At 36.5% G+C, this 15,412-nt stretch overlaps 1 long non-coding RNA gene across 1 annotated transcript in view; it reads left to right on the top strand.

Moving 5' to 3' along the window:
- The first annotated feature begins 3,902 nt into the window (after window positions 1–3,902).
- Window positions 3,903–15,412, top strand: part of LOC105499457 (uncharacterized) — a 59,545-nt gene continuing 48,035 nt past the window's right edge. Inside the window, exon 1 of the long non-coding RNA XR_011616909.1 lies at window positions 3,903–4,101. This is a non-coding gene — a long non-coding RNA (uncharacterized lncRNA). The remainder of the gene's footprint in view (window positions 4,102–15,412) is intronic.

Here is a 15,412-nt window from a genome sequence, read left to right as displayed (position 1 = left end):
TATCTCTGCCTTGACACTCTATTCCAACATATCACTCAATAACTCCTTGTGAATGAACTGAAACTGATATCTCATATAACATCTGTTTATTTGCACTCCTGGAAACAAACACTCCTTAAGGTATTACTGAGTTTTAGACGTTGCAGAATAAGAAATGGTATGAAAACATCTTCTGAGGTTCAGAAAAAGAATCCCTGGAGAAACGACTTCCATAATGAAATACAAAATTCAGAAACAGAGGATGTGGTTATTCTATTAAAAAAAAAAATGTGAGGCTGTTAGTATAATTGAAAACCTTCATCAATTCTGCTTGTAAGCAGGTGATTTCCTATGTAGTATTATTTAAAAGGCTTCAGGAGGTGACATGTAAAAACACACCCTTCCCAAGTTTCATGAAGTTAAAATTGTATTGTGACAATTTTATTATTTAAGTATTTAAACACAAAAGCCCCTAGAGGAAAAAGTAACACTTTATGTAGTTATCTGTGACCATCATAAAATGATCTTTTGATACCTTATAATTTTGAAATTATATAAATACATTATTATACCTTAGTTAAAAGTATCTGAGAAGTGTTTATAGAAATAGAATCTGGGGCTTCTTGGTTCCCAAGACACATTTAATGAACAGATACAGAAATAGCGTAAAAACGGAGGACTCAGAAACCAAAACAGTTTTATCAGTTTCACATTTTACCTGAAGCTGGCACTTCCCTAATACACTGAAGAATTCTAGTACCAGAAATCTCAGAAATAAGGCCATAGTGTATTACAAAAAGAAAAAGAGAAATTTTAGCTTCCAAACTTTGATGTTGATTTCAAAGATTTGTAAAGACTACTGTAAATTTAAATACAAGATCATTTTTTAAAATATCAGGGAAAACTAGTTTAGATAATTACTATAGTCAATTTTGGAGCTGGGAAAATTGATGCCAAATAACGCAAGCACAAACACAAGCCAGAAATTTAAAAATGCCTCAAGCTTATTTCCCTTAGAATACAGTACTGCTCCTCATCGCTCATCACCAATGTTGTTTCTGACCTCAATTCAATTTAGCAGTGAGGGTGATTCTCCTGATCTCTGAAGAATCACCCTGAACTCCACCAGACCTCATTGGCGTCCCTTAAACCAGCTTTATTTCTACTAGCTCATTAGACATCTATCAACTGTGAACATCAGCTAGCCATTGGTTCTTCAGAGATGGAATTCCAACCTCTCCCTTAGCCCTGCCTTATCCCTGACCTACCAGTCAAGAATAGGAAATTAAATGACATTTATACCTCTTTTTTTTTTTTTTTTTTTTAGACGTAGTTTCACTCTTGTTGCCCAGGTTGGAGTGCAACGATACAATCTTGGCTCACCGCAACCTCTGCCTGCCAGGTTCAAGGGATCCTCCTGCCTCAGCCCCCCAAGTAGCTGAGATTATAGGCATGAGCCACCACGCTGGCTAAGTTTGTATTTTTAGTAAAGAGAGGGTTTCTCCATGTTGGTCAGGCTGGTCTTGAACGTCCGACCTCAGGTGATCAACCCACCTCAGCCTCCCAAAGTGCTGGGATTACAGGCATGAGCCACTGCACCTGGTCCATTTACACCCTCTTTTAAAAATAAAAAGAATTTTCAGTTTCTCTCAGTATTCATTACTTTATATTTATCAACTGAAAGATAGTAATGGGGTCATTTGTTAGGCATTGCATAGTGTCTACTGCTGTAATCTGCATAAGTGACTATTGCAGAATTTTCTGCCGTAACTTTTTAAAGCCTGAACAAATAAGATGAAGAGAAATGTGGCTGGGCGCAGTGGCTCACGCCTGTAATCCCAGCACTTTGGGAGGCCGAGGTGGGCGGATCACAAGGTCAGGAGATCGAGACCATCCTGGCCAACACGGTGAAACGCCGTCTCTAAGAAAAATAAAAAAATTAGCCGGGCCTGGTGGTGGGCGCCTGTAGTCCCAGCTACTCAGGAGGCTGAGGCAGGAGAATGACGTGAACCCGGGAGGCGGAGCTTGCAGTGAGCTGAGATCGCGCCACCGCACTCTAGCCTGGGCAACAGAGCGAGACTCCATTTCAAAAAAAAATACATATATGTATAAAGATGAAGAGAAATGCTCAGAGCAGGTGGGTGCTTAATAGTGACTTATTCCTCTGGTGATACTGATTCCATGGGTGCCTAAATGGACACAGTGGTTTCATCCACCAGTGAGATTATTATGAAGCTGCTATCCTTCTGTCATGAATAATTGATTATTTCACTGTTCAGGGGGGAAAAACAACAGATGTGATAAACAATGCAACAAATGTGACAAAGAAGGAGCTTAAAGTTTATTATTTTACTGCCTATTATTTCACCATTTGTGACGATGCCATAGGCAAAATCACCCAATCCCTGCATGAATGTGTAAACTGCATGACACACAAAAGATTATAATTAATTTAACCCTAACTATCCAACGACCCGTTTGGGTTTTGTGGAAAAGCCCGTTTCTAAGAGAACACACAGAGCAGTGATGACTATTTCTACAACTGTGTAGTTAACAGAGTTTCTTTATGGTTCTTCTTGTCTTTCATACCAGCTTTCTTCTCACAGTTGACATCCTGTGTGCTCCAAGAGCCCAGACACCTGTGCAACCCATTGATCAGTCCAATTCAAGGCCCTGATTACAAGGGTTCTACCCAGCCATTCTCCTCAAGCTAAGCAGTATATTCAATATTTACTCATCTGTCTTTCCACCAATCAAAGTCTTACTCTACTTCCTTGCCCTACTGTACCAGCTTTTAGGAGGAAAGTAATCTGATTAAAATAAACTACATTAAATCCTATAATGAGAGCTAGTAACTTTTTACCGATCTAGCTAATTGAAATCAATATTATTTTTAGAAAATAAACCTAAAATATGACCAAGATTTTGACAATTTATATAGTCCGCCTAACCTGCCAATTTCTGATGTCTTTTGAAAATCATAGCATACATCAGAAAAAATAGGATTCATGATCATCGAAGTTCTAGGTAAGAATCTTTAAAGATACGTAAGCCTAAATAGTTTGTCATTATTTCTGTAAATACAGATGGATAAAGAAATAAATTATGAAGGAAGATGATAATATTAAAAGCTGTATTTTCTAGAGCTCCTGGAAAGATGGAATTTTTCTTAAAAGATTCAGGAAGTAATGAAAAGAAGCCTTCCCAAAGTTTTGAATATGTAATTCAACAGGAAGCAGAAACATTTTTTGTAAATAACATTCTAAAAACAGGTGTTAAATAAAAAGTATATATAGCAGAAAGAAGAAAAATAAAGAGGGTTTGGTTACAAGAGGAGGGAAAAGAAAGAAAGGAAAATTCTCAGTAGATGTCTGATATGGCATGACCCACTTAAATAGACCAAATCCACTCATAAAATGGACTCTAGGAACATTCTTAATCCCAGTTATGAGAAGTAGGTCCATTTTCTAGAATCACATGATACAATTTTCATATTTAATTGTTAACCAATATTTGTGTGGTATCTACAACATGTGAAGCATTCTTTTTGATACTAAACCTAGAAAAAAACAGACAAAATTATTTGCCCTCACGTAGCATGTATTCTAGTGAGGGAAACAAACAATAACTAAGCTAAGGAAGTAAATTTGTATTATGTTAGAGAGCAGATAGTACTATGGCAGAATGCAAAACAGGGACTGGGAATAGAAAAACAAATGGGGGAAGATGCAATTTTAGAATTTGCATAGGAAGGTGAGAAAGGTTTACATCAAGAAAGTAGTGAGAGAATAAGCCATATATATTGAAGGAAGGAGCATTCTAGGTAGGAGAAAGAATTAAATGCAAAGGCCCTGGTGCAGAAGAATGCCTGTTATGTTCAACCAACTGTGAGGAGAACAGTTTAACTGACAAGCAGTGAGTAACAAAGTATTAGGAGAGGAGGTCAGAAAGTGAGGGGCAGTGGATGGGACTTACTGATTATTGTTCGGACCTTGGGTTTGTTTTGTTTGCTTTTTCCTGGTGAGGAAGAAAACCTTCAGAGAGTATTGAACACACAAATGACATGATCTCTCTTACATCTTAAGATGATGGTTGCTACTGAGTTGAGGAAAGACAAACCAGGTGAGAATGGAAGCTGAGAGACTGCTCAGGAAGGAGGCTGTTGAGCTAATTGGAACAAAAGACAATGGTGACTTGGGCTATAATGAAAGATACAGTGATTAAAATGATTGATTATTGTTATATTTTGAATGATGAGACAGTGAAATCTCCTATAATGTTTCAGAAAGGAATGAGTCAAGGATCATGAGAAACTGTAGGGATAAAACATTTTTACTTCATTGGGAATAACTAAGAGTCAGATGTGACATTGAGGCATTCTCTTTGGGACATGTTAAGCTGGTGATAACTGTACACCAAGTGAGAATTTACCCCCAAATTTTCATCACAACAATCACTTACAACAATGTAGTTTATGTACTTCTCGAGTTACATATACACTATAGAGTTGGATACAACTCTGCTTCTGTTTTCTTCTCTTTGGGACCAAAGCTTATGGTCAGTCTCTCTAACCAGAATGTTCCTAATCATCATGGTAGATGTAAAAAAGATATGAGAGTTCACACACTGCATCTTAAAACCTACTTAAACTGTGCATGTCACATTAATTGACCAAAAGAAGTCATAAGGTTAGAACTATCATCAAAGTGATGAAGTGGTGTAATTTTTTCGTAGGGAGAAAGCCAATTATGATGATGATGATGATGATGACGACAATAATGGTGGCAGTAATAGTAATGAAAATAATAAGAAAGCTTACTACAACATCCAAGTAGAGATTTAAAGAAGGCAGTTGTATATATTAGCCTGGTATTCAGAAGACAGGTTTAGACTGAAGATATGAATTTCAGAGTCATTAGACTTAGTTAATATTTAAAACTATGAGACTAAATTGATAACCAAAGAATGAGTGTAAAGAAAAAAGGGAAAAAGTCCAAGAACTGAGCTCTGAACCAGTCAATATTTAGAGGTTAGGGAGATGGGAAAGAATCAGCAGTCAAAGCTAAGATGGGGAATGTGGTATGGAGTAGTGAAAACAAGAAAGTGCTTCACAAAAGTCAATTAAGATGACACCAATGATTAATCATTAAATATAACAACATGGCCATCACCGAGGGTTTTGTTTAAAATAATGAAGTGGGGAATAGGAGGGGAAACAAAATCCTCATAACAACTGTAATGAGAACAACCTGGAATCATATTAAAAATCCTTTCCCCAAACTGGAAGGGAGCTGAGAGACCAAAGAGTGACTGGGACAAGTCCAGTTTGGTGAGTAGATGAGTTTATTAGGACTTATATACAAGGCACTCCTGGGTGGCAGCAGAACAGATTTAGAGATCCTCCCTGCCTCCTGTCTCTAAACTGCTTTTGAGCTAATATTCTGGCTCTTTGCCTGCTGTGTATGTGTGATAGGACTGTTTTCCTAAGTAGGTTCTCAGATACTCTCTGGTATGTTTGGGTCCTTGGCTGGGCACTATGCCTTTGGCTCAACCTAAGAGACATAAACTCTCAAGTAACCTGGTCAGGGACCTGTCATACTATAGCAATGGGTTCAAAAGAAAAATGAGAGAAGAATTAGAGGCAAGCATGTATATGTTTGTTTTATGGAACTGTTATGTGAAAAAAGAAAACTGTGGTAATAGCTGAAAAGTGGGCTTAAGAGTTTTACTATATTTTTTTAAGTGAGAAAAGAAAATAGTTACTGTGTATACTGATAAAAAGTGATTCAGTAAAATGGAAAAATTGATATTATGAAAGAATGGAGAAGAGATTAACTTCCAGCATGGCAGTATGAGAAGTTCTGTAGGCAATCTCCACAGAGAATCTAGTGAAAATTTAATAAAACAACCATTTGAAGTCTCCAGAAATGGTCCCAAGGGTATACAGCAAATAAAAAAATATCTATTCAGGAATATCTGCTGAAATTCTGTAAGACATTTGAGAGTCTGTGGTATTTTAACTAACATTATTCAATCTCCTACCCATCACTCAATGAGGTAGAGACTTTATTTCAGACTAGTGCAGTCGGAAACACAGAGCTCCTACTCTCACCAACTTCTAGTTGGGAGGATAACCTCTAAGAAGGAACAGAATGTCAGCATTTTTCATCCTGCCACCACTTATCTATTTTTGAGGTTGTTATGGGTGTGGCCAAATCTGGGGGCTTCCCTTCTTCTGCCCAGCCCCAATTCATAAAATGGAAGTTATACCTTGGGAACAACATTGTCTAGAATACTGGGACCCTAATCATCCTTACCATGGTTCATAGGGTGGTGGGTGTGAATGCCAGGAGAGGCAGGCTAAGAGGATCTGAGACTATTGTCATCCCCCCATCTAGTGGTCATCCCCTAACAAAGGCATATCATTCAGAGAGAAATATGCCATTGTCCTCACCCCCAACTCCAACGCTGAGGCTCAACCATTTTGCCTGGCATGAGAAGCAGGCCATAACACAAATAGCTCCTATTATTTTAAATTAATTTTTTTTGTAAGAAACTAATTTAATTTGCAACATAATACAGAGAAGTTCAAGCCTAAGGGAACTATCAAAAACAGTGGTGGTGGTTGGGCATGGTGGCTTGCCTCTAGTCCCAGCACTGTGAGAGGCCGAGGCGGGTGGATCACAATGTCAGAAGTTTGAGAACAGCCTGGCCAACATGGTAAAACCCCGTCTCTACTAAAGATACAAAAAAATTAGCCAGGTGTGGTGGTGTGCACCTGTAATCCCAGCTACTCAGGAGGCTAAGGCAGGAGAATTGCTTGAACCTGGGAGGCAGAGGGTGCAGTTAGCCGAGACTGCGCCATTGCACTCCAGCCTGGGTGACAGGGTGAGACTCCATCTCAAAAAAAAAAAAAAAAGTGGAGGTAATAATATATAAACATAAATATATATAAAAGATAAACCATAGTGAGAGGAAATTGGTAGAGTCATTGAAGATATAGGGTAAACTGTAGCCTGATTATTTATCAGAGAGATCCAAGGAAGGAGACACCCAGAAGTTTAACTGTTGTTTGAAAAGTATCAAAGACTGACCCTGAAAGCTATTTCTTCAAAGGACTGTAGATTTGATTAGATTAGTCTACAGAACAATTTATGCCTCAAAAGCATTGTTGAACACGATAGGGCATTTGACAGATAATTAATGGAGCTTAACAAGTAGGTGCAGTCAGGGAAAGTGACAGTAAAAGAGACAGTTCTGCCAAAAACACTGTAATTCCAGAGCAACAGTGGACATACCCAAGGTTGTTGCCTCCTGAGGAGGACCATCAAAGGCTTTTTCTTTGGAGTGAAATAGGCTTCACTAAAATTAAAATTATGCAGATAGTAACTGAACAACTACAACAACAAAAGGATAAATAACAATGACAAGTCCAGGAAGGGAGCCTAGTACCTAAAATTAATACAATATATTATCTAAAATGTCCATTTTAAGAAAGTATGACCCATACACTGGGGAATAAAAGTAGGCAATAGAAACCGCCTGTAAGAGTGTACAGATGTCAGATTTAAAAGGAAAATACTTCAAAGTTGCCATCAGAAATATGTTCAAAGAAATAAAAAATATGGTTACAGAAGTAACAGAAGAAATGAAAACAATGTTGTGTCAAATACAATATATCAATAAAGAAAAAAAAATTATAATAAAGAACCAAATGAAATTCTAGAGTTAAAAAGTATAGAAGTTGAAATAAATATTTACTAGTGAGACTACAGTAGATTTCAATTGACATAAGAAAGAATTAGCAAACTTGAAAATAAAGCAATAAACTATTAAATCCAAAGAACAGAGAGGACAATAATGAAGAAAAATAAGCAGAGTCTCAGAGAAATGTGAAACATCAATCAGTGCAAGAATACATATTGGGAATATGAGGAGGAGAGAAGACAGAGAAGGGATATGTATATATGTATTTGTTTCAATAAAATAATAACTGTAAATTACACACATCGCAAATTACACACACCTTCCTCATTTGGGAAAAATAAATAAACTCTAAAAATGATAAACCCACATTCATAAAAAGACATGTCATAGTAAAAATGCTGAATGCAAAAAAAACAAGGACAAAATCTTACAGTGAGAGAAAAATGACTTATTCACTAGGGAACTCCATTAAGATTAGCAGCTAACTTTCTGTCAAAAACAATGAAGACTAAAAGGCAGTGGGATAAAATATTTCAAGTGCAATTAAAAAAAAAAAAAAAAAAGCCAACCATGATTTCTATATCCAGTATGGCTAACCTTCAAATATGAAGGTTTAAGAAAGACATTTCCCAATAACAAAACCTGACAGGATTTTTTTCTATCTGATCTATCTTACAAGAAATACTAAAATTCTTCATGTTAAAAGCAAGTGACCCCAAACAGTAATTCAAATACACATACACAGAGAGAAAGAGAGAGAGAGAGAGAGAATGTGTGTGTGTAAGAACATCAGTAAAGGTAATTAAGCAAATTATTATAAAAGCATAAATGTATATTTATTTCCCTTTCCTCTCAAGTCATTGGAAAAACAATTATATTGAACCATATGTATATAATGCACTGAGCCTATAATATATAGAAATGTAATATATATGCCAATAACGGAGAAAGAGGTAATTGACAGCAAAGCTGTATTGAGTAAGGGAAATGATTCCAGATAATAACTTGAATCCACAAGTATAGATGTAAAGAACAAGAAATGTTATTTTAAAAAGTTAATAGTAACAAAGCTACAAGTATTTACTTGTTTATATTTCTTCCCTTCTTTATGGTGATAAAATTATATAAAGTAATAATTTTAACAATGCATTGTTACCTCTGTAACATTTATAAATATATATAACAATAATATCACAAAAAGAGAGGACAAGAATAGAGCTATGTAGGAGTAATGTTCCTATATCTCACTAGAAGTAGCATAAATCTGAAGCTGATTCTTATAAATTACGGTGCATAAGGTAAGCCCTTGAGCAATCACTAAGGAAAAACCTACAATGTTTTTAATCATTAAAGAAATTAATTAATGTTCACTTAATGAAAAAGTAGTAAAATAGGCATAAAGGAAAATTAAGACATGAGACCTTAAAAAATAAAATCCAGGCATAAATCCAGCTATGTCAATATTAGTGTTAAGCATGAATAGATTCCAAAACCCAAACAAAAGGCAGGAAAATTTCAAACTGGATGAAAAAAGAAGATCCAGTTCTATGTTATCTACAGGAGACATAATTTAGATTCAAAGACAATATAGATTGATAGTAAAGAAGAGAAAAAAATACATATCAGGCCAATAGCAACAACAAGAATGCCCAAGTAGCTACATTAATGTCAGACAAAATAGACTTTAAGACAAACAAAAAAAAAATACTGAGATAAAAAGAAGCGTTTTATTGTGATAAAAGGGTCTATTCATCAGGAAGATCTAACAATTATACACATATATATACCTAATAACAGCACCAAAATATATAAAGCAAAATTTTACAGAAAATGAAAGTAGAAAATTTAACAATAGTAGTTTAAAATTTTCATACTGTATTATCAATAATGGAGAAAGAAACCAGGCAGAAGAACAAGAAGGAAATGAAACACGTGCCTACCATAAAGCAAGTAGACCTAACACACCTATAAAATGCCACCGCTAATGACAGCAGAATATGCATTCTTCTCAAGTGCTCACAGAACATCCTCCAAGATAGGGTATATGCTAGGTCATAAAATAAACCTCCACAAATTTTAAAAGATTGATACAATAATGGAATGAAACCATAAGTCAATGTCTATGACAATTTTTTGAAAATCACAGATTATGTGGAAATTAAACAACACACCCTTAAATGGTGGGGGGAAAGGGTCAAAGAAAGAAATCAAGAGGGAGGTTAGAAAATATTTAAAATAAATGAAAAGGAAGACATAACCTACCAAAACTTATAGAAAGCAGTGCTTCAAGAGGAAGTGATAACTGTAAGTCCATATATTAAGATTCTCAAGCTAACAACCTAAACTGCCACCTTGAGGCACTGAGAAAAAGAAGAGCAAACTAAACCTATGGAAGTAGAAGCAATAAAATAAAAGGATTTGAGCAGAAATTAATAAAGTCTAGAAAAGTAATCAACAAAATTAAAAGTTGGTTCTTTGAAAAATATTAGCAAAATTCACAAATCTTTCACTAGATTGGCCAAGCAAAAAAGCAAGAAGAGAATCAAAAATGAAGAAAGATATCACTATGGACTTCTTTGCAGAAATAAAAAGGATTATGAAGAAAAGGTATACAAAATATGTACCAATTAGGTAAGTTAAATGAACAAATTCCCAGGAAGACAAAAATCTCTTAATCGGCTGGTGCTTCTATAACAAAATGCCAAAAACTGAGTGGTTTAAACAACATGCATTTATTTATCACAGTACTGAATGCTGGGAAGTTCAAGATCAGGGTGCCAGCATGGGAAAGTTCTGGTGAAGGCCCTCTTCCTGATTTGCAGACTTTCTTGCTGAATCCACACATGGCAGGGAAAGAAGTTCTGGTGTCTCTTTCTCATGTTATAAGGACACTCATCCCATCACGGGGTCTCCACCCTTATCATCTCACCTAAACCTAATAACCTCTCAAAGGTTATAACCTCATCTCCTAACACCATCACATTGGGGATTAGGGGTTCAACACATTAATTTTAGGAGGACACAAACATTCAGTCCAAAAAACAAAACCTATTAAAATTGACTCAAAAAGAAATATACAATCTAATAGACATATATATTTGTCAGTGTTCTTTAGAGAAACCGAATGAATAAAATATGTTTATGTGTGTATATGTATGTGAACTGACTCATGGAATTTTGAAAGCTGACGAGTCCCAACATATGCATGCAGGGTGACTTGTCCAACCAGGGACTTAGGAGAGTCAATAGTTTTGCTTCAATTCAAGGCGAACAGGCTCAAGATTCAAGTAGAGATGATGTTTCAGTTCAAGTCTGAGAGCAGGAAAAAAAGGTAATATTCCAGTTCAGAGACCATTAGACAGGAAGAATTCTCTCTTAGGGAAGGGCCAGCCTTTTCTATCCAGGCCTTCCAATGATTGGATGAGATCCACTCACACTTTAGAGGATAACCTGCTTTATTCAGTCTATCAATTCAAATATCAAACCCATCCAATAACACTCTCACAGAAAGATAATGTTCGACCAACTACCTGGACATCACTTGGCCCCATCTGGTTAACACACAAAACTAACCATCACAGCCTATAACAAAGAGATTGAATTCATAATCAAAAACTACCCACTAAAAATCTCAGGCCCAGATGGTTTCACTGGTGAATTCTAACATTTAAAGATAATTATAGTAATTCTTCATAAATCTTTCCAAAAAATAGAAGAGGAGGGAACACTTTCCAAATAATTCTGAAACCAGTAATCCTGATACCAAAATCAGGTCAGTCAGAAAAGACTCCAAAGCTATATGATTTTATTTATTGGAAATGTTCAGAAGAAGCAAATACTATATAAAGAGGCAGAAAGTAGGTTAGTAATTGTTTTGGTCTGGAGAGATGAGAGGATGGGGAATGATAGGTATATAGTATGAAGTTTCTATTTGAGGTGACATTCTAAATTTGATATTCTAAAATTGACTGATGATGGTAGCAAATAATAAATATAATAAAAACCATTGAATTGTGTACTTTAGAAAGGTGAATTGTATTGTCTGAATTATTAGTCAATAAAGTTGCTTAAAAAAGGAAGATGAGTGAGTGTGGAGAGTTGCTCAATTGATGTCCTTGTTCCAAGTATGTAAGGACATTCACTGAAATAAGAAGGTAAGGCAGAACCAGAAAGTGGGTAAATGTGGTTTATAGGGTCTGTAGACCAGACCTGCCCTCCATCCCAAGCTTCCCTGTATATGCTGCCAGTACTAGAGGGATGCTCATGTGAAGCTCTTCTTTCCCTGAGATATGTTTTGGACATTCCCCTCCCTAGGCCTTCTCCATATCTGATACTGGAGCTTTGATCTCATATGCCTTACACATAGAGAAAAAACTCCTAGCCCAGATTCAAGGGATTCCATCTTACTATCATCTCAGAATGGCTTCCTGACAAAACAAGTCCATCAGAATGGGAGGAGGTATCATGTGCTATCTTCCAGTGTAATGTATCTTTCCATGTAGCTATTGAGAACTATTCCAAGTGTGCCTGCATTATAACCTAATCTGTTGTTTATCTCTAAAAAAAACCTTTGTGCTCTATCCCTCTGTTTTCACAAATAAAATGTGAAAATAATGATAGGGTCACTCCATGGCTTTCTGTGAAGATTAACTTAAATAACATATATAAAAAAATGGAAAGAGTGCATAGCCAATTGAAAGTATGGAAAGTGGCCTGGCACTAATGCCTGAGATTCCAGCACTTTGGGAGGCAAGGGACAACATACCCAGTCCTCATCTCTTAAAAAAAAACAAAAAAGAAAAAAAGAAAAAGAAAAATAGAAGAAAGAAGAAAGGAAGAGGAGGAGAAAACAACGTGGGGAAAGAAAACTTTTGTTTGCTAATGTTTTTCCTCCTATAACCAACAACACTGGTTGAGGTGTAGTAAATAATCAGTTGATGGCCAGTGGATGAGACATCTCCTACTGTGAATTACAATGTTATCCTCTGATCACATGTCTCAAGCTGAATTTGGCCCTGTACTGTTCAATAATTCTAAATTATTACATTATGCATTAGAATGGTCCTAGATTAAAGATTCCATATAACTAGAGCATGTAATTAATATATTACATGACACCATCAAAGTTCAACTGGTTCTCAACAGACTGGATGACCTAAAACAAATCTGAAATTAAGAGGTTTAGGTGGTATTTTTATAGCACAGTCACAGGATGGAAACTTGGCAACAACATGCAATAGTAGAAAAGCAAGAAATTTGCTGACAGTGTGTGGATGTGTATTATGATTTGCTTGGTTACAAATTGGGAAATCTGGGCAATTTAATTTACTCAGTTTTTTCACCTGTAAATTAGGTGTAACTGGAAGAACAAATTACATCCCTCAATTTGTGGAGGTTGCTTACACAGAAGTTGCTTTCCTTCTCACGGAAAGTAATGATAATGATAGTATAGGAGGAAAAGGAGGAGGAGGAGCTGTACTGTCATGAATACATTCAGCTACAAATAATAGAAAAATCCACTAAAATGCCTAAAACATACAACTTGTATGCATATCTGTTTCACTGAACAAAAATTTCAGAGAGGCCTTCCGGAAACGGTTCTGTATCCTAATACTGTCCTTAAAGACAGGGGCTCCTCCTGTCTTCTTGTGGCTTTCCCCTAGGCCAGAGGTTGCATGCTATGCCTCCAGGGACCACATCTCCATCCCAGGCAAGAAAAAGGGGAAGAGCAAAAGGAGGAGCATGACAGCCAGGACTGTCCATTTTAAAGAGCTGGCATAGAACCCAGCATTCCCTCACAGTGCACTGGCAAAAATGTTGTCAGCCTGCTCCTTAGTATAAGGTAGCTCAGGGGTCATGGGAGCTTAAAGAAAGCTGTTGAACCTGCCAGAGAGCAAGGAGTGCTTCAGTATTAGACAGTGTGAGGCATTTTACATACATCAATTCATTTAGTCCTCTCAACAACCCCCATTTACCAATAAGGAAACTGAGGGAAGGCAGAACAGGGCCAAGATGGCTAAATAGAAACAGCAGCAATTGGAGGCTCCCATGGAAAAGAACCATAAGTGTGTGAATCTTTCACTAGCAACCAAGGTACCCAGGTTCTCCCATCAGAACAGACCAGGCAACTGGTGTGATCCACTGGGAGGAGGTAAGAACAGTGCGGTGCGGTGATCCACATGAGAGCTACACATAAAAATGACACAAAAAATAATAAAGGAGTATCACCACTGATCCCACAGAAATACAAACTAGCATCGGAGAATACTATAAACACCTCTATGCAAATAAACTAGAAAATCTAGAAGAAATGGATAAATTTCTGAACACATATGCACTCACAAGACTAAACCAGGAAGAAGTCAAATAGACCTAAATAGACAAATAAGTTCTGAAATTGAGGCAATAATCAATAGCTTACCAACCAAAAAAATCCCAGGACCAGACAGACTTACAGCTGAATTCTACCAGAGGTACAAAGAGAAGCTGGTACCATTGCTTCTGAAACTATCCCCAACAATTGAAAAAGAGGGATTCCTCCCTAACTCATTTTATGAGGCCAGCATCATCCTGATACCAAAACCTGGCAGAGACACAACAAAAAAATTTCAGACCAATATCCCTGATGAACATCGATGCAAAAATCTTCAATAAAATACTAGCAAGACAAATCAAGCAGCACATCAAAAAGCTTATACACCACGATCAAATCGGCTTCATCCCTGGGATGCAAGACTGCTTTGACATGTGCAAATTAATAAACATAATCCATCACACAAACAGAACCAAAATGAAAAACACATGATTACCTCAATAGAGGCAGAAAAAGGCCTTTGATAAAATTCAACACCCCTTCATACTAAAAACTCTCAATAAACTAGATATCGATGGAACATATCTCAAAATAATAAGAGCTATTTATGACAAAACCACAGCCAATATCATAGTGAATGAGCAAAAACTAGAAGTATTTCCTCTGAAAACCAGCACAAGACAAGGATGCCCTCTCACCACTCCAATTCATCATTGTATTGGAAGTTCTGACCAGGACAATCAGACAAGATAAAGAAACAGGGTATTCAAGTAGGAAGAGAGGAAGTCAAATTGTCTGTTTCTAGATGACATGATTTTGTATTTAGAAAACTTCATCATCTTAGCCCCAAAACTCCTTCAAGTGATAAGCAACTTCAGCAAAGTGTCAGGATACAAAATAATGTGCCAAAATTACAAGCATTCCTTTACACAAACAATAGATAAACAGCCAAATAATGAATGAACTCCCATTCACAGTCACTACAAAGAGAATAAAGTACATAGGAATACAGCTAACAAGAGATGTGAAGGATCTCTTGAAGGAGAATTACAAACCACCGCTCAAGGAAAGAAGAGGACACAAACAAATGGAAAAATATTTCATAGATAGGAAGAATCAGTATCGTGAAAAGAGCCATATGGCCAAAAGTAATTTGTAGATTCAATGTTATCTCCATCAAACTACCCTTGACATTCATCACAGAATTAGAAAAAAACTGCTTTCAATTTCATATGGAATCAAAGAAGACTTTATAGCCAAGACAATTCTAAGCAAAAAGAACAAAGTTGGAGGCATCACGCTGCCTGACTTCAAACTATACTACAAGCCTACAGTGATCAAAACTGCATGGTACTGTTACCAAAACAGACATATAGACAAATGGAACAGAACAGAGACCTCAGAAATAATACC

The sequence above is a fragment of the Macaca nemestrina genome, chromosome 19 (assembly GCF_043159975.1).
Source record: "Macaca nemestrina isolate mMacNem1 chromosome 19, mMacNem.hap1, whole genome shotgun sequence".
NCBI lineage: Eukaryota > Metazoa > Chordata > Mammalia > Primates > Cercopithecidae > Macaca > Macaca nemestrina.
The sequence above is the reverse complement of the archived record's forward strand: the minus strand, read 5'-3'. Positions and strand labels throughout refer to the sequence as shown.